A 20,050-nucleotide genomic window follows, 5' to 3' on the forward strand; every position below is an offset into this window, starting at 1 on the left:
ATTGATGTGTATCGCTGTATACATCCTGGTTAAATAGAATAAATTATATCCCTCTCATGCTTTTAATGTTTCTGAAGCACTCGGTGCATTTGGAGCCTCAAAACAACCCTGTGAGGTGGGTGGGCCCGTCTTGGTGTCCCTGTGTCACAGAGGAGTCAGCAAGGCATGCAGATGTGGGGTTGTTGGTCCAGAGCCACAGCCCGGCTGATGCAGAGCGGAGATGCCCTTCCTGGCTGTCGGCTCTCCAGGTTCGCTCTCTTTTCTCTTGACCCTCGTGCTTCTCTGTGTTTGTGGGGTTTGCTCTGTCATACAGTGTCCAGACATTTGATTTGGAGCCAAGAATTAAAAAAAAAATGGGGGGAACCTACTTAGGACCAATACTTACTCTATTTTTCCTTCCCAAAAAGTGCATTTTCACATAAAACTGTGGTAAGGGTTATTGCCAACTTCACACACAGACACATATGTTCATATATATGTATTTATATGTATGTATATATGTGGTTGTGTGTGTATATAGGAATATAGGAGAGTATGTGTATGTATGTTTAGATGTGGATATATTGGTATAGCTGTGTGTGTGTGTGTGTGTGTGAGAGAGAGAGAGAGAGAGAGAGAGAATTTGTTCTTATTTTTCTAATGTGAAATAAGAAAACCTGAAAAATTTACCATGGACCAGCACTACTCTGGATTCTCTTAACAGTTTAGGTAAAATCTCAACGTTTGTTTCCTAATTAGAAAAAGGCATAAATTCACTCTCTTGGTGATTATCTCAGACTGTTCGTGACACAGATTGAAAACAGTCTTTCTAATATTTTGACTACCCATTTTTACTGGGTTGTCATTACTTCTAAACAGTTTCAGTGGACAGGGCTAATAAACACGTATTTTTAAGAAAGGAAAATATAGTATTGACAAAATAACAACCTTAGTGGTACCAAATACACTGAATGCAGTATGTCCAAATACTAGGAAGAATTGTTTTCTGTGTGGTTATGCTAGTTAATTTGATATATAGTTAGGTCCACTTATTTCAGTTTGATTTTAAATTTTGGAGGTTGCTTTATTTTTGTCTTTTTTGTTTATATTTTTCAGTTATATAACATGTTTACATGATTTTCCAAAATCAAAACTATGAAATGAAGTATGTGAGGAGAGATCTCACTTTGATCTCCATTTCTTCCGTTTTGGTCTGTCCCTTTCTTGATAAAAATTGTTTTGGTTTTTCTTCTGATTAATTTTGGTTCATCTTTCCCTTATTTCTTCTCAAATATGTAAGTAGCTGTGTTTATATAGCATATGTTCTTCCCTTTCTCACCCAAACTGTAACATTCAGTACACAGTCTTTTATACTTTGCTTTTTTCTTTATTCATGTATCCTGGAGAGCAGTCCATAGCAGTATATGGGGATCTGCCTTATGTATCTGACACTCCCTTGTGTGCTGTACTGTAGTTTATTTAACCAGTCCCTTGTTGATGGACATTTGGGGTATTTCCAGTCCTTTGCTATTATTGGTCTTGTAATGAATAGTCTTGTACATACATTATCTCATATTTTTTACTAGTACTTTTGGGGGTTGATTTTTATAAGAGGAATTGATGGGTCAAAGAGTCATAAGTATTTTTGTAGAAATTGCCAAATCCATCTCCATTGGGTTTGAAAGGTTTTGTGTTCCCAACAGTAATATACAAGAGAGCCAATTTTCCCAGTCTCACCAACAGAGTATGTTGTAAGCTTTTGGAGTTTTGGCTAATCTGAAAGGTGAAAAATGGGATCTCATGTTGTTTTAATTTGTATTTCTCATATCATTGTGAAGTTAAGCATCTTTTCTTATGCTGAGGACCATTTACATTTCTTTTTCTATGAACTATATGTACATCTTTTGCCTACATTGGGCTGTTGATCTTTCCCTTCTCAGTTTTTAGAAGTTCCTTATAAACTAGGGCTATTATTCCTTCATGATATATTGCAGTTCTTTTCCCTACTATCTTTATTTTGCTTACAGTGTTTTATTTTTACATGTAAATTTTAATTATTACTTATTTTTTTGTAGTTATATTTATCTTTATGTGGTAATTCATTTCCCCATTGGATCTGGATTTTGAGATGGGCATGGTTTCCCACTTCCAGGTTCTAAAGTAAGCTCCAGCTATTTTCCTCCATGGTTTCATTTTGTACAATTAGATTTCATTTGGAATTTATCTTGGTGTGAGGTATGAGGAGTGGATCCTATTAAATATTTTCCCATGTTGTTCTAACATTATTTACTAAGGCATCTTCCTTTTTCCCGTTGGTTGGAATGCCCTTTATCATATGTACTTGGGTCTGTCTCTGGCTGATTTATCTCATTCTATGTATTAATGCTCCAGGAGCATACAGTTTTAATAACAGGAGCTCTTTAATATATGTGAGAAAAATAGTTTTTAAACAAAAGTAATGGTGACATGATTCCTCTGTTTATAAAAACGTGAAGTTTGAAACAGAAGCATTTTTAGAGATACCACGCAAATGAGCTACTTTTATTATTCCATTTTGCAAAGATGGGAAGTAGGGCTTCCAGAAGTTGTACAAACTCATCCAGAATCACCAAGATGATTACCAGATAGTCAGCAGTGGGACTGGAACCCATTTTTTCAACTACTACGTTGCATGATTTTCTCATAAAGATATGATTTTCTCAGTAAATATGGGTGACTAGTCTCCTAGCAAGGACCTAGAACCCGTTCGGATGCCTTCTCTTATCACAAAATATTTTCTTAGTTTGGAATATTTAAAATAATACATGATTTAGTTTATTTTAATTATAATATATTCATTTTAGAATATTTGGGAAAGAACCCTGCTACTGATTCCCAGAAATATATTAATATTTTGGTCAATTTCTGGAATTTTTTAAATGCCAAAACCTTTTATTATGGTCATGTTAAGTGGAAACAATTTTGAGAGGATGACAATAACATTAAACATTTATTTATTTATTTATTTAGTGTGTGTGTGTGTGTGTGGGGGGGTACGCGGGCCTCTCACTGTTGTGGCCTCTCCCGTTGCGGAGCACAGGCTCCGGTCGCACAGGCTCAGCGGCTATGGCTCACGGGTCCAGCCGCTCCGCGGCATGTGGGATCTTCCCGGACCTGGGCACGAACCCTCGTCCCCTGCATCGGCAGGTGGACTCTCAACCACTGCGCTACCAGGGAAGCCCCACATTAAGCATTTATTAAGCACTTACCTAAGTGCACTGATTAAAGTGTTCTAAGTACATCCTCTCATTTAATTATCACAAAACCTATCTAGGGATGCAGTCTTTATTATTTCAATATTTCTTATAAGGAATGCTTGGGTCTGAGAGGTTAAATAACTTGCCCAATCTAATGGAGCTGGTAAATAATGGAGCTTGTATCCTAACTCATGTGTTTCCTCCAGCTCCTATGTTTTAACCGCTATGCCTACTGTATCCCATGTATACCGTTTTGGACCCTGTTATTTTAGTAATTTTTTTTTTAAAGCTAAACATTTGTGAGCTTCTGGAATAGGTCTGGATTTCTTGCCTTTATAAATTTATTTATTTATTTATTTATGGCTGTGTTGGGTCTTCGTTTCTGCATGAGGGCTTTCTCTAGTTGTGGCAAGCCGGGGCCACTCTTCATCATGGTGCGCGGGCCTCTTACTGTCGCTGCCTTCTCTTGTTGCGGAGCACAGGCTCCAGACACACAGGCTCAGTAGTTGTGGCACATGGGCCTAGTTGCTCCACGGCATGTGGGATCTTCCCAGACCAGGGCTCGAACCCGTATCCCCTGCATTGGCAGGCAGACTCTCAACCACTGCACCACCAGGGAAGCCCTATTTTAGTAATAGTTTAATGGAAATGTTCATTCTTGTTTCCTCAATGGTCATATTAAATTTTGTTTATAATATCACCTTTCTTTTAACACAATTAAATTGCTTTTATCAGATTGTAAGAAGAGGGAGTTAAAAATATTTTTTCTCATTTTTTTTCCTTCAGATGTTATTCATAAGATCTTGGCAGGTACACAAAGATGTATCTTGAAAATTAAGTAGAATGATTTTGGTGAAGGCCAGTGTGAGACAGAAAAGCACATTGATTTTATAGACATGGTTGCTGCTCAACGTTTTACATGATGTTCAGAGGGAGTTTACTTTCCTATGTTGACTGAACAGCCTCCGGATGAGTTTGTTTATATTAAAATTTGCATAACTACCTTTATTTTTTTCCAGTCTTTTCCAGATCCAAATTGTCCCAAATTTCGAGTTAAAGATGAGGTACATAGTGATGCGTGGCTGAAGAGTGAATAATGTGCAGTCAGAAGTAAGTAAAATAGACATTTTCTAAACCTGTCTCAAATTGCATCCTAGCTCAGCAGTGTACATTCAGTTGTGACATCAATAGACACATCAGTAAGAAAGATGAAAAATGGCAAAGGCATTTTGAAGAGAGAAATGAATTCAGTGTATCAGGCCAGTGTGAAAATACAGTATTAGTGACTATTACAGAAGACAGTGATTTGCTGGCAGCATTTTAAGTGCAATTTTGTATGTCTGTGTGCCCGGAGAGAACAAAATGGTAGATTCTGGATTCACAACCTGCTTTTTAACTTTGTAAAAAGTTAATACTCTCATAAACTCTGTTCTAGGTACACATGGACTATTAGGCTAATCCAGGGTAGTTTCTGTCATCAAGAGGTTTATGATTTAGTGCGCTGAACTCTTCTTTTTTACCGTGTAGTCCCTATCAGTAAATAAAAGTCTGAGCTCATTTCCTAGTATATTTTATATTTACTTATAAATTACATACATGTGCTACTGTAAATCCATCAGTTATTAAATTTTTCTATCTTAAATTTTCAGAGTAAAAAAAATTTGTGGATAGACATTCCAGTGATTTTCCCTGCATGTCAATGCAGTGCAGGATGTGTATATCCTGTTTGAAATATCACTGGTCTGTCACTCTAGTGGTAGAGTATAAAACAGTCTATTGCCTTGAAGAGCTTCAGCTGGGGACACATTTTATCCCTAAATAAAGTTAGAGGCTTTTAATCAGGGGAGTATTTGAAAATTAAATTGTTTTCTTCAGAGTTGCCTAAGAAAGATTTCATAATAAGACCATAGATATTCCTACATTAAATATTTTTTGTATTTTAAATTTGATAATTTGCTACTGTTTCCACCCTCCCTTCTTTTGTATTTGTTCCAAAAAAAAGTTGGGAACTCCATAAAGAACAATTCTGGCCTGTAGTTCTCGAATTCTGACATTTAGCAATCTGTACTCATCAAACATCTAGTCAAACTAGATGACTGGTTAATCATCTTATGATTCATTGTGTTTTACTTCTTTCCTAGGAAATAAAAAGCTAGTTATATCTGAAATTAGGGATGACTTAGTTAATAAGGATTATAATTTAAAGATAATCTTTTATGTCTTATTATGCTATATAACTAAGTGATAAGGTTATGATAACATTTGGAAATGAGTTTTAACAATTATGTTTTTAATAGAATGTTCATTTATTCTCTAGTTCTAAATATGCCCTGTTAGCTTGCAGGTCTAATTTAAAACATCAACCTTAAAATTTTCAAAGCCTAGTGTCTTATATAGCTAAATATCTAAAAGGTATTGGTGAAATATTATTATAATGATAGGTTTGTTTATTTTCATTCATATTTCATTCATAGATCCCAGCTCTGTATTATAAAGAACTTTTACTAATATATAAAAAATAAATCTTGAGAGCTAGTGTAGTATATAGTCAATGTATATCTAATTGGTTATTAAAGTTGTCCTGATAATTTAAGATCATTTCCATTATTTTTACTCTCATACATTTCTTTTAAGTTTTGAACATCTGTTTAGATGTGTTGTTGCCTCTAGTTCAGAGTCTGATTAGCTTGTCAATAAATTAACTACTCATAATAGGCCATTATGTTAATAAGTCTGGAAAATACAAATAAAATAGATTTTTAAAAGAATTATGTAGATTACTGAAATGATGTTAGGGGAATTAGAAAAGCTGAGCAAAGCAATAACTAAAGAAAACATTGAAAAATATTGTGAAATAATTATGAAAGGCTCCTGTCCCTGATCTTGTCTTAGGGATGTTTAATTCTAAGAAATGGCTAAAGTAAAAAAGGATTTATAGGAAGGATCTAGTGTAATCTCATAGAAAGCAGTTCTAACAAGTAAGGCTGAACTTCATGGGAACTGTGAAGTTCTTAGAAAACAAACCTCTTTCATCATGTGTTTTAGCATACATACAGTTCTTTGTCCCTGTTTTTCTCTGAATACAGGATTTCTTAGCCTGCTTATCAGCATATGGTTGAAAAATAGCCACCCACTGGCCTTAGAGCTCTAGCACTCACCACTGTCTGATTATCTACAGCTAAATGTCTCTTGGTTCAAACACATAAACACTTTCTTATTGCTCACTGAATGGCCAATGTACTTCTCCTCGAGTGAGGTGTTTGCTCTGGGTCTAATGAGCTATCGCTGAATAGTCAGGTCGTGTGAGTCATAGTCTCATAAGAGCCTGGGACCTGAGAATGGTTCACACAGGCAAATTTATTGATGTGTCTGCTACAGCTTATTGATGAGTCTGTCCTATTGTTTAGGGAACAACCATTTCAAAAGTACATAAATTGGCAGAGAGCACACAAAAAGGTGACAGCCTCAAAAGAAAACTCCAGTTCATCAACATAAATGGCTCTAGTCATGAACATATTTGTGCATTTTCATCTACATACTATTATATAAACAAATGCTATAAAATTGTATTTATTCAAAGAATAATCGATAAAAAGTAGTATTTAGGGGCTTCCCTGGTGGCGCAGTGGTTGAGAGTCCGCCTGCCGATGCGGGGGACACGGGTTTGTGCCCCGGTCCGGGAAGATCCCACATGCCGCGGAGCAGCTGGGCCCGTGAGCCATGGCCGCTGAGCCTGGGCGTCCGGAGCCTGTGCTCCACAACGGGAGAGGCCACAACAGTGAGAAGCCCCCATACTGCAAAAAAAAAAAAAAAAAAAAAGTAGTATTTAATCTGAGAATGCAAGGATGGTTCAATATTAGGGCACCTATTAATATAAAATAATAAAACCAATATGCTGTCCATACAGATCAAAATATCAAATAAGAAAAGTGATCTATGCTGGAAAAGTATTTTATACAATTCAACAATTCCTGATACAATATTTCAAACACTTCGCTTTCATGCTTTTTGCTACTTCCAGTACACTATGAACATTTATCATTTTTATAACCAGACAAAAATATGTAAAAGGTTTTAAAAGCCCCCTAGGGCAGTTAATTTTTTTGTTTTGTTTTGTTTGTTTTTGTATTCCAAGTTCCTTATTCATGTAATGGTGTCTCAATAAATATTTCAAATGAAGCATTCCATTAAAACAAAGTAGGTTTTGAGAATTGTTAAGAAAACAGAATAGAGAGAATTTTTCATTTTCTCTTGGAACACCTTGTTTCAGGAGTGTACCTTTTCCTATGTACAACATGGACAATCATCAGTGTCCTTTGAGGGTGAATTGCTTTTCTTTTAGGAGATACCTTTGAAAATTGTTCTCTTTTTCTCCAAGATTTGCTTCTCTGAACTCTTACCTCTTTTCCTGAGCTGAATCAGTGCCCTAATCTGACAGCTATGCATATCTAACTGATAGCTGTTACTTCACCTGAACAATTCCATCTTAGATTCAACATGCTTGTGCCTGAGGCTATTTCCCTTTCTATCCCAACAACTCAAAATACCTTAGAATGATCTCTCTCCTCTCATTTTTGCTTCTTGTCTGTTGCCCAGCCTACATTTTTAGTGTCTCCCAACCCTTTACCTTTATCAGCTTTCATAATCCTGGGTATAGGTTTTTATTTCTTACCTGGACTATTTTGCAGAAGTCTTCTGATATCCTTCTTCCTTCCATTTCAGCATATTTCACCTGCACTGCAACTAGAGTAATCTTTCTATATTTGATTTATATGTCACTCCCCTGCTTAAAACTTTGTGAGGCAGCATTTCTGATTGAATTATATTTAAAATTGTTGGCTTGGCATTTGAAGCTGTCTTCATTTTGCCTTTCATGTATTCCTTACTCCTAGACCTTCCCCATGCACGCTGAACTCATTTCCCATGGGGGCCATAGTGTGGTCATTCTGTTATCTTTTCTCAGGCTTTGTCTTCCAGCCTTCCTTTTCTCACTTTTGAAAAACTGACTGACCTTCATACTGTGCAGATCCAAGGCAATGTTCATGAAACTTTAGAGTCTCCCTGATATTTGTGATGTCCTTCATTCTCTGAGCTGTCACAGAACTCTGTAATTCCCTGATGACTTCAGTGTATTTTCTCATTGTTTCGTCTCTACTCATGGATTAAAAGCTTCTTGAGTATAAAAGGCTAGATTTTATCGTTTTATATTTCTTATAATGCCTAACATAGTGATTTATACATAATAGTTCAAACATTGATATTTTGAATCAAATACTCAGTTATTTGAAATAATGTATATATGAACAATATACATTTGTATTTCAAACATATCAGTGCCATTGTCTCCAAAGTATTCCTTTGGGAGATGTAATACAACTGAATATATAAAACAGAACTAATATAAATAAAGTTGGTCATCTATTTTGTGTTGGTCATCTAGTGTAATTTTTAAAAAGTTATTTTTTTCACATTTACATTCATATTGGCAGGACAACTAAAATATTAGTGTGAAGAATAATAAAAGCTATTATTATAACCTTGAGAGAGTATGTTAATTAAATTGAGGGTTAAGGAAAGATAGTGCTTAAGATAACTTCTTTCCCCATTTGTGATGACATGAAAACTTTATTTTCTTTTTTTTTTTTTTTTTTTTGCGTTACATGGGCCTCTCACTGTTGTGGCCTCTCCCGTTGCGGAGCACAGGCTCCGGACGCACAGGCTCAACAGCCATGGCTCACGGGCCCAGCTGCTCCGCGGCATGTGGGATCTTCCCAGACCGGGGCACGAACCCGTGTCCCCTGCATCGGCAGGCGGACTCTCAACCACTGCGCCACCAGGGAAGCCCTATTTTCTTATATTGAGTCAAACTGCCAAGAAATTCTTGCAACAGACTTAGTGCTATGATAAATATCTGCTTTTTAGAGCTTTGGACAGTGTCATTGCTTGAAAAGCGAGCTTGAACTCCTCACGAGATCATTGGAGAGATAAATGCTTAAAAGCTTTTCAAAGCCATACTCTTGGCTCTATCAGAATTTAATTTCCCACTGATTATGTTTATATCGATTTTGGAACACATGGCCATGTATATACTCAGCATAGCTACATCACCGATGATTTCCCATGCCTTGGGACTACATCACTGTTTTGTTGCATATGGAATCCACTTATATTTTCTTATATGTAAGTACCTTGAATTAAATACTCTGTTTTTAGACTAGACTATGAAAATGTTCTTGTAGTTGTTTAAAGGCTAAGTCTTTTTAGTAGTTAAAAACATTTTGATGTGTATGGAAATGGGCTTTATAAACATCCTGTACTTTTATCAACCACTCAGTCATACCTGGTTAGGTTCTGACCTGTAGTCAAAATACAAAGGGTGTTTTTAAAAGTAGATTCCAGGCCTTCCCTGGTGGCGCAGTGGTTGGGAGTCCGCCTGCTGATGTAGGGGACACGGGTTCGTGCCCCAGTCCTGGAGGATCCCGCATGCCGCAGAGCGCCTGGGCCCGTGAGCCATGGCCACTGGGCCTGAGCGTCCGGAGCCTGTGCTCTGCAACGGGAGAGGCCACAACAGTGAGAGGCCTGCGTACTGCCCAAAAAAAAAAAAAGTAGGTTCCAGCTGTATGACATCACAGTGTTGAATGCACACAGTGGTTATAAATGGTGGGGCAATACATAAACTATATAGAAGATCTTAGTTCTGGTCCTGTTGCTGTTACTTTTAAGCAAGTGCTGTGCCCTTTTTATCTTCAGTTTGGGGGTCCAGATAGTATTTACTTTCTAGAGAGTTGATGAGGATGCCAGGAGATAAGAAATGTAAAGGACTTACCCCAGTGTCTACTATTCAACATAGTTGACTTCTATTAACTCTTTGACCAAAAAAAAAAAAAGTGATTTGATCAAAGAATTTGTTGATGATAATGTTTTCATCTTTGAATGCTTTGTACCGTGGTGATTAGTAGATAAGATAAATTTGGTAATCAGGTAATCATACGATCTCAGAACTGGAAAGGCTGGCCTAATTTTTTACATTCGAGAAAATAAAGGACCAAAGACCTCAGGTGACCCACCAGCCACCACACAGCAGGTCAGTAGCAGAGTGGGGTTTTGAACCCAGATCTTGGGACTCCTCCTCCTGAGGCACTTTCTCCTCGCTGCACACCAGAGTGGTGCTCCCAGAGCTCACCCTTTCCAAGTGATGGTCCTGTGACCACAGTTCATTCAGTCAGGAGCTAGTGGGCTTCGTATCTCTCCCGTCCGTAGCCATTCTTGCCTGGTCAGTCGTAGTGTTTTTGCCAAAAAGTAAAGTTCTGCTATCAATTCGGTGTGGAATATGATCTCATGCATGTGTTCTGTTTTTTTTTTGTATAACATAAAGAACTTGAGCAGAAGCTCCATTATAACACATTTCATGAGTCAGTTATGATCTTCGTCAAATCATGGCCCAAATACAATCACTAGTCCTGTTTCTGAGATACAAACATTATAAAAGCCTGTAACAAACTTTAAAAGATACATTTTTGATGATATTTTGAAAACTATTTAGTCCTTATATCATAAACATTCCAACCTTTGAATATTTAAACAAAGATAGTGCTGTGTTTGGAAAAGTAAAAAAAAAAAAAGAATTAATAAAATACTGAACTTAAGATATAATAAAAAGACAAATAAAGAACTAGTCAAAACATAATCTTCTTTACAAGAAAGTCTTCTGCAACTCTATCCCAGAAGATTAGATTTTATAATAAAGATAATTTACCCCATATAGAAATGTTTGTATTTTGAGTTGACCACAGGTGGTCTCTAAAAAGAATCTTGTAAGGTTTATTTAGAAAATCTAAAGCTATTATGATAAGTTTTTAAAAACCCATACAGATGAATACTTTAAAATAGGATTATACAATTTAGCTATTTAATCTGATTAAATGAAAATCTGAGACTTCCTTACTCATGGCTCTTTGTACGAGAGAGTAATGTAAATACCATAAAGAACTGTCAAAGGAAATAACATGTCTAATGATTTTAAATCCTAAAATAAGAAACCAAGTACAGCCTTGGTCAAATGCACACGTAGTGATATTTCTGTGAGAAAAAAATATTTCATAGGACTATGATGATAGTGGTGTAGTATCAAAGCTTAATTAAAAATCTTGAAAAAAAGATGTCCTTGTTACTTCATTAATATGTGTCAACAAAATTACCTCCTTTTCAGCAAACTTTACATCTAAGTAAAATTTTGACATAAAAAAGACCCTCAGAGTGGGAAAAAAAAGACCCTCAGAGTGGGAATGCTCTGTATAAAGTTCACTTTTTTGGACAGTTTATAATGGAAAACCTTAAAAGTAGCTACTTCATGCTTTAAAAATGTAGATTTATAAGAAATGGCTAGAGAATATTCATTTAAAAAATTATTCATTTTGTTAAATGTCATTTTCAGCTCAGGAGTGCATATAAGGCCAATATTTCTTTTATACAATTATAATTACTCTTAAATTTGGGGGTGATTTTTTCCTAATATTCTAGTCTAAATCTAGAGAATTCTTCAGTTTTTTTGGTAAGTTATCTTCATCAGTTTTGTGTCAATCAGAGAAACCTTACCATAAAAGTCATTGCTATCACACTATTTTCAATGAACACTTAACTATATTCTGAACTGTTATGTATTGAATCCCATTAAAAGAAAACACACCAGATCTATTTGGGTGTCAAGGCAGCTATGTAGAAAGAGCAGGCTCTATTTGGATACAATGAAATCTGCCTCTTAAATTATTTTCCATTCCACTTCCTCCATTTGTGTGTGCAATGTCTTATATGCATCTGAATTATCATTAAGAGAACCACAAACACAGACTTTATGACCTCAGTATATGATGATCAGAAGAGAAAAAGCACTGCTTAAATAAATTTGAAATCTTATTATTTAGAATGCTTTCAACATGCAAGTAAGGAACAGAATAGCACTATGGCATAATGGTATATCTTGAAATGAGTATTTTAAATTTTGGAAGATTAGTTTCTCAGGTTGCCTGGTGACACTTGGTCCATTTACTAGGAGATACAGGCTTCTGTTGTTACTCACAGTGCTTCATGAGAGGTGCCGGCTCCTAACAGCTCATCCCAGCCAATTGTGCTCCACCCTCCCTCTCTCCCTCCCACCCTTCCTTCCTTTCTTCCTTTCTTTCCCTGGGAAAGATGGTTGTTAAATATTTGCTGGCTCACTACCGCTTATAAATGTACCATTAATGAATGAAAAGCAGGAAGGCTTCTCAGATTTGGTTGTGTCAGGTCAAGGATGCTCATCATGCTTTCACTGTTACCTGCTTTTACCTTTGATTCTAACGCTGGGGGAGTCTTGCTTTTGCCCATCCCAGGAACCAAATTGTCTCTATACCACAAGTACTCTTCCTTTCAAGTACCATCAGTAACGACAATTCCTTTGAAGTTGGAAATCGAAAAAGATAATAGAAAATAATAATATTGCTACCAGAAGTCAGTCAATGAGTCAGCGTTCTATTATTGCTCTATGGTCTAGCGGGTTTTACATGCACTGAAGTAATACGGACCTGGGTTTGAATCTCTTACTGTGAGAACTTGGGCGAGTTCACTCTGCGTCTCAGTGTCTCATCTGTGAAATGGATGTTGGGAGGATTAAGTAGGATTTTATATGTAAAGCCCAAGGCAGGTGCTTGGCATGTGGCAATTACCCTTTCATGCCCTCTCAGAGTACCTGGTAGGGGCCAGAAGAGGGGGCTTCTAAGAGTTCTTGACTGCCTCCCTCCATTTTTATATAGAGTTATCTTTCTCCAAAATTTGCAGCAGAGTTTGTATGAGGGATAACACAAATGAAATTGAAGGCTTTGGATATCATTTTATGTAACAGTATTTTTGATTCAAACATTTCATGGCAATTGGATATTATTAAAGATCCCAGCAGTTTAAAAATAGCCATTTTGCTGGCTCTATCAAGGAAAGAAGCTGGGTCCTCTGTGGAACAGAAATAAGAGATGCTGCATTTCCCTTAATTCCTCAAGATCTTTTCTGTTGAGTATTTGAAGATTTCAAGTTTTTAATAGAAAAGTCTCATTTCAGTAAAACACTTAGGTTCTTTAAGTGGTCCATCAGTTTCTTTATTAAAATCTCATACTTCATCGTGACATTGCTTTACAACGTGGTTTAAAAAGGACTTAACCTGGCCATATTGATGAAGAAATTGCTGGTGTGTTTTAAATTGCACAATGTGAGTTAAAAATGTGAGTTTCAAAAAAAAATGGGAGTATTGATGGAGGATATTTCACTATTTGGGCTTCTGTTATTTAGAGAGAAAAAGCGTGAATATTTATTATTCACTCATATAATTATCTATTTGTTAGATAGATAATTAATGAGTAAATATTTATTCTGAAAACTGCTGGGACTTTAAATATGTCATTCTCGTTAATGAAACAAGATAGCAGTTTGAAAATACACCTTTGGTGAAGTTAATTAAAACATAATTTAAAGAGTTAATTCATTATTTATAATAACAATTTAAACCCTTTAATAAAATACATTCCCATACAAAGGACTCTGATTTAGATAGTTTTGGAAACTAAAATAGATTATAGTTTTTATTGCTTGATTAGTAGGATTCTGAAATTCTCATCTTAAGAAATTTAATTTTAAATGTATTTTTTCTTATTTAAATTATATGTGATCAAAAATGAAAAAATAGCTAATGATTTCCAGTCTCACAGCATTACCATAGAGCTGCACTGTCCACTATGGAGCCACAATCCAATATGGCTCATCTGAATTGAGATGTGCTGTAAGTGTAAAATTAAAACACACGGGATTTCAAAGGCCTAGTATAAAAAAAAGATAAAATATCACATATGTTGAAAGATAATATTCTGTATATATTGAGTTATATAAAGCATATCATTAAAATCAATTTAATCTGTTTCTTTTTTTAATGTGGCAGCTAAAATATTTAAAATTACATATGTGGCTCACATTACAATTCTACTAGACAGAGCTGCTCCAGAGAATGATTTTGGAAGTAGTTAAAACAACATAGATAGACTTTGCCTGGGAGATGTCACTTTATGAGCAAATCAAAAATAGGCCAACCATATTGGGGTTATGAAGAAAAATTTTGCACACACAACTTAAGAAAAAAAAGATGGATGGAGAAAACCACCTGTAGATATAACTAGTGTACAAAAGAACAGAAAATTGATATCTACAAAGTTATTTGAACATTGATAAAAACTTTTAAAAACATACTGCTACATTTTTGAAAATGCAGCTTTTGTTTTTTCTTTATTTTTAATTTTTAAAATTGAAGTATAGCTGATTTACAATGTTGTTAGAAAATGCAGGTTTTATAAGTCCAACAAATTTATCATAGTATAAAAAATATGTATTTTTAACTGACTATACTAGTGAATATTGACTATCACATGTATATTTAGTATCTGAAATATACCAGAGATGCAAAGCCTAGTACAATACATGATATAAAGTAGATGCTCAATAAATATTTAATGAATGAATATGTGATTGAAATAGGAGAGGGTAGAGATTTTTGTTGGTGTTATTCATTGATTATCTGAAGAGATTAAAATTAAAATAGTGCCTAGACCATAGAATGCACACAAGAAATATTTGTGAAATGAATGAAGTTAGACACACACACACATTAAATCATAAAGAAGATAAAGTCCTCAGAGAGAAATTACCACCAATATATGTTAAACTAGTTCTCACTATTCAAAGGGTACCAATTATTTTAAAAATCACTAAATTTATAGCTGTTTTAACGATACATTTACTTTAATAATAGTCTTATTTTGATAGTATCTTATATTTTGAGTTACACATGAAGAAACTCCATGGAAACAATTGGAACAAAACTCAGGAATTAGTGCTTCAAAAGTTCCAAACTTGCGAAGGTCAGTTGTGTTGTTTTCCTTGGCTTAACTGATATTGAAATCATGACTTCAAGGTAGAAATACTTAGTGAAGTTAGGTATAGTAATTGGATGCTTAAGGTTCAAGTAGAAATATCGATAATGCTTATTTAGTAAAAAGTAGAAAAAAATAGGTGTGTTTTAATAAGTAAACTGTAATTGTAACATCGTAGAAGTGTGAAATTTATATCATAAACACATTTAACATAATTTCCATTTATTTGGGGGGATATATAATACAAATATATTTCCCTTGAATATTTTTCTTCATTAGACTGATAAAATTGGGAATAATTTCTTCACTATGAGTTTTCATAAAGTCCAGGTAAGAGGGGTATTTCAATTGGCTAATGATAAAATGAAGGGGTAAAAATTAAATTCAAGGCAAACGAAGGGAACAGAGTAGGTGTAAAGGAGATGTTTGCAGTTAATTGACCAGGAACTGTGTTATTCTTAAAGGTTCATGGCTCAAACCCGCTTAGGCTTATTGTGTTAGGAAAAGTGATTTCCATACATTTACTTCGGGGAGCTCTCCCCGCCGCCCTCATCTCTCCCCATTGTATGCTCCAGTGACACTGAACTCTTGCTTCCTCCAAATCTTGTCTCTGGGTCTTTGCAAATGTTCTTTGGATGTCTTCCCTACACCCCGTTTCTTTGCCTAATTCCGGCTTAAATATTCTCTCTAGAGGGAGATCTGCCCATTCCTTGGTTCCTGCTAAATCTTCTTGTTATGAGCTCATGTAACTCCCTACTTGCATTTTAGAGACATTGTTAAACTTTCTCCAAAAAGGGCTGAATTTGTTGAGTTTCACATATGTTTACATAAGTTATTGTTCTAATGGCTGTTTTCAATATGCTCTTCAACTCCAAAAGCCTTTCCCTTTTTCCTTGACTATAAGAACTTCCTCATTATTTGCACATTTTAATATATGATTCCTCCCGTCTGGAAACATGACAGAAACAGCTTTTCTCCATAAATGACTAGGAAATTATCTACTGCGTTTTCATAAAATTCATAAATCATGTAAGCAGGACATGTTATGAATTAATTGGTAGAACATCTATCTCTGAAGGGTTAAAGAATTGCCAACACTGATCAAGCCTGCTCTCTCTGGCTCTTGATATGGTGTTGACAGCCAAGCAAAGAGCTTCTTCAATAAATCCACTCTCATATTCAAGTTTTTCCAGATGTGAGAAGTAATTAAGTCTTTGCATTTATTGAAGTCTTGTACGCTTTTCAAGAGGGAACTGGCAGCTGTGATGAATTATAACTCTGCCTGAGTGCATGTGTGTGTTGTGTGTGTGTTTTGTGTGTGAATGTACATATATACAAGCACACGTGGCATTTGCCAATAGTCAAATGAGATCAGACCCTTAAAAAACAAAACAAAACAAAACAAAAAGCTAATTTTCATAAACACCAAAAATTTTTACAGCTATATCTCACAATTTAGAGACTAGGGCTTTTTTTTTTTTTTTTTTTTTTTTTTTTTGAGACTAGGGCTTTATCCAGTAATACCTTCTCAATTTCTGCTTTTGCTGAATGTTAAAGAGAAGAAATGAAATCATTTGCATCTCTTAAAGGATTTTCTTAAGAAAAGGTGAAATCATGATACTTGTAAAGCATAAAAGGAGCACATTTCAAAGATTTTAACTCATTAATTAAAGAGGCCACCAGTAAGATGTTGCAGTTGGTTCAAAGGTGAATTTGAAGGACCAAACATAAATGAGTAATAAGGAATGTGGAATTGAATTTATAGATAGATATAAAAGGGTCTATCAACAAGCCAATAATCAATTGCTTTTCCCCAGGACACAATTAATTTGCATTTGTATGGCTAAAGCATCATTAGCATCGTTATCAGTTTTCAACAATTTACTGTGTGGTAAAGTAGTTCAAAGAGAGTGAAAGGCCAAATTAGCCAGAAGGTAACACTAGATAAGACATGGTGTAATTTTTTGTGTGTGTCAGTTTCAAAGTCTTTCACGATTTTTCCTGACACATCTCACACAAAACTTCAGGAAAGGGATACTTTTTGGGATAGCCAAGCTGTTTTTTCGTGCTTGACCCTTTGGTTCTGATTGCAAGCCATACAGAGGCCATTCAAACCTTGGGCTTCTCTCAGTGGGAAGGATTGCGGAAGTGTTTATGGTTTTAGCTTTGTGGTTATTAAATTGGAACAAATATCTCAAGTAAGCAGCAAATTAAATCAAAGTCTTTCAGTTCACTTGGTGGTTATGTTAATGTAGACTCTGAATAAGAGGCCTTTTATTTCCATGTCAGTATGCTTAGAAGAATAGGTATTTTACATTTTGGCATCCCAACCTGAAAATTGTTGAGCCAAAATTTATTTTTGGTTTCTTGTTCTTCTCCAACACCAGTCTAGATGTGTGGCTTTCATTGGTGAGTAGGATCTGTATTTTTGAAAATAGGAGTATGAATATAGAAAAACACTAATAAATCTTACTTTAATGGCAAAATTGATTATGGTGACAGTTATTCAGGTTGTTTTGTATTCTTTTGATTTCTAATTAACAAACAGTAATGAAATAGCCATTAAGAAGGAGAAGATAGGCTTAATAAATGTTAATTGTAAAAATAGATTGGGCTAATAATAAGCAGAACTCTTCTTCTCTTTTATAAAGAAGACAAAATGCCCTAGAAAGCTTACATTACTTGTTTTGAAAAACAATTTCTCCCTCATCTATTAGTAAAGTTCTCTCTTGGATAGATGCAAACGATGAAGAAATACATGAGGCAAAAGTAAAATAACCAGGGATTTAACTGAGAAGCAAGAACCTTTTGGGGATAGTCATAAAAAAAACCCAGGCAACTAAAAATGAGTACATGAAAAGACTGCCAAGGCAGGCAAACAAGTCAGATGAACTAATTTCCCTCTCATCTACCATTTAGGGGGAATATATATATATATACTTTTAATAAATTTATTTATTTATTTTTGGCTGTGTTGGGTCTTCATTTCTGTGCAAGGACTTTCTCCAGTGCGGCGAGCGGGGGCCACTCTTCATCGCGGTGTGCGGGCCTCTCACTATCACGGCCTCTCCCGTTGTGGGGCACAAACTCCAGACGCGCAGGCTCAGTAGTTGTGGCTCACGGGCTTAGTTGCTCCGCGGCATGTGGGATCTTCCCAGACCAGGGCTCGAACCTGTGTCCCCTGCATTGGCAGGCAGGTTCTTAACCACTGCGCCACCAGGGAAGCCCTAGGGGGAATATTTTTTAATAGGAAATGTTGAATTAATTTTCAAAGTGGAAGTATTCAGTTTATCTCTGTAAATGTTCCTTCACACAGAGCTGTATCTCAATCTATTTCAATTGTTTAATATGGATTTTCATTTGCAAGTCACTTCATCACTATGTTGGGGAAGAACACATTTTCTATCACTGTAGAGAAAAGAAAGGAGAAAGAAGTGAAATAAGTGTGAAACATTTCTCAAAATCCAACAGGTTCTTGTTGTATGTGACCTTAAGAACATGAAGACAGTCAAGCACTGCATAGCTTGTGATGGTGGTATAAACTTGTTTCTTTGGCCAGGGGCTGTGTCCCCAGAGACCTGAATTACCCCTAGGACCTGGCAGTTGTTACAGAAATACATTCGGTTACACATAAACATCAAACTATAAAAAGATAGAAGACTTCTGTATTACAAATGCGCAAGTCAGCTCTTATCTTTGGGCTTTTATGCTGCACGAGGCCCTCCTGGCCTTTATTTATATATATATATATATATATATTTTTTTTTTTTTTTTAATTTTATTTATTTATTTATTTATTTGCGGTACGTGGGCCTCTCACTATTGTGGCCTCTCCCGTTGCAGAGCACAGGCTCCGGACGCGCAGGCTCAGCGGCCATGGCTCACGGGCCCAGCCGCTCCGCGGCATATGGGATCTTCCCAGACCAGGGCACGAACCCATGTCCCCTGCATCGGCAGGCGGACTCTCAGCCACTGCGCCACCAAGGAAGCCCTCCTTGTATTAACTTCTGGCAATTCAGTTTTTCTGCTTAATGATGGAGAATTAGAGGCAGAGATCGATTAAATAATTTGCCCTAGAGGATGTGGGCGAGCCAGACCTGGAAGTAGGGGGTCTAGTTGTAGGTAATGTGATTCCCACCTTGGTCTCATTCTCAACCAGGGCGTGGGTAGAGTGCGAAAGTAAAAAAGAGACAACGTAACTGAGATGCTCGGTAAGTGAAAGGGACCAGCAACTACACAGATAGTCCCTTTTGGGATGCCCCAAGATGCAAATATGTATTAAAGTACTACCTTTAACATGGTTTAAAAAAAAAAGAGGATAATGTGGGAATTTTGAAACATGATAGCTATCCATGAAGAACACTTTCTTCATATCCCCCAGGTTACATTTTGGAGCTATTGACAAGAGAGCGTTGCTGTGATTAAGTTCAGGGCTTAAAATATTTTAGAGAAAACTTTACGTGAATTTTATATTATACCTACAGGTGAAAAGAAAAAAGATGTATTCAATCAAAAGTAATAATGTTTCTAGCTTGCCAAACACTCCATTAAGGAGTTCCTCCAGCAAATCTTGAATGATGGTTTTTTAAAACAATTCCTATCTCATTTTAGCACAAAGTATATTTTACTCACCATTGCATCTCTAACACCCAGCACAGTGCCTGGCATAACCACCCATGTTTCTTTGAATGAATGAACGTAGGGCTCTAGTTAAATTCTGGTCCTAGTGCTCCACTGAGTAACTTTGTGAATAAGACAAATAATTAATTTTCTTGACCTGAATTTTGTCCTCTGTGAAAGAGAGGGCTTTAGTAGGATTGATTTCTTAAGGACCCCTGTAGCTTTAAAATTCTGATTCTAAAATCTCAAATGGAAAATTCGTGTTCACGTTGT

General features: G+C 35.9%; 2 protein-coding genes across 2 annotated transcripts in view; both read left to right on the plus strand.

Moving 5' to 3' along the window:
- Positions 1-20,050, plus strand: part of NEBL (nebulette) — a 341,624-nt gene that overhangs the window by 205,767 nt on the left and 115,807 nt on the right. The gene's annotated exons all lie outside the window — the stretch shown is intronic.
- Positions 4,178-20,050, plus strand: part of LOC308614949 (nebulette-like) — a gene marked incomplete at its 3' end in the record, with an annotated part of 96,108 nt that continues 80,235 nt past the window's right edge. Inside the window, exon 1 of the mRNA XM_081229851.1 lies at positions 4,178-4,325. The remainder of the gene's footprint in view (positions 4,326-20,050) is intronic.

Source organism: Mesoplodon bidens, assembly GCF_964165515.1.
Source record: "Mesoplodon bidens genome assembly, chromosome: 3".
Lineage (NCBI taxonomy): Eukaryota > Metazoa > Chordata > Mammalia > Artiodactyla > Ziphiidae > Mesoplodon > Mesoplodon bidens.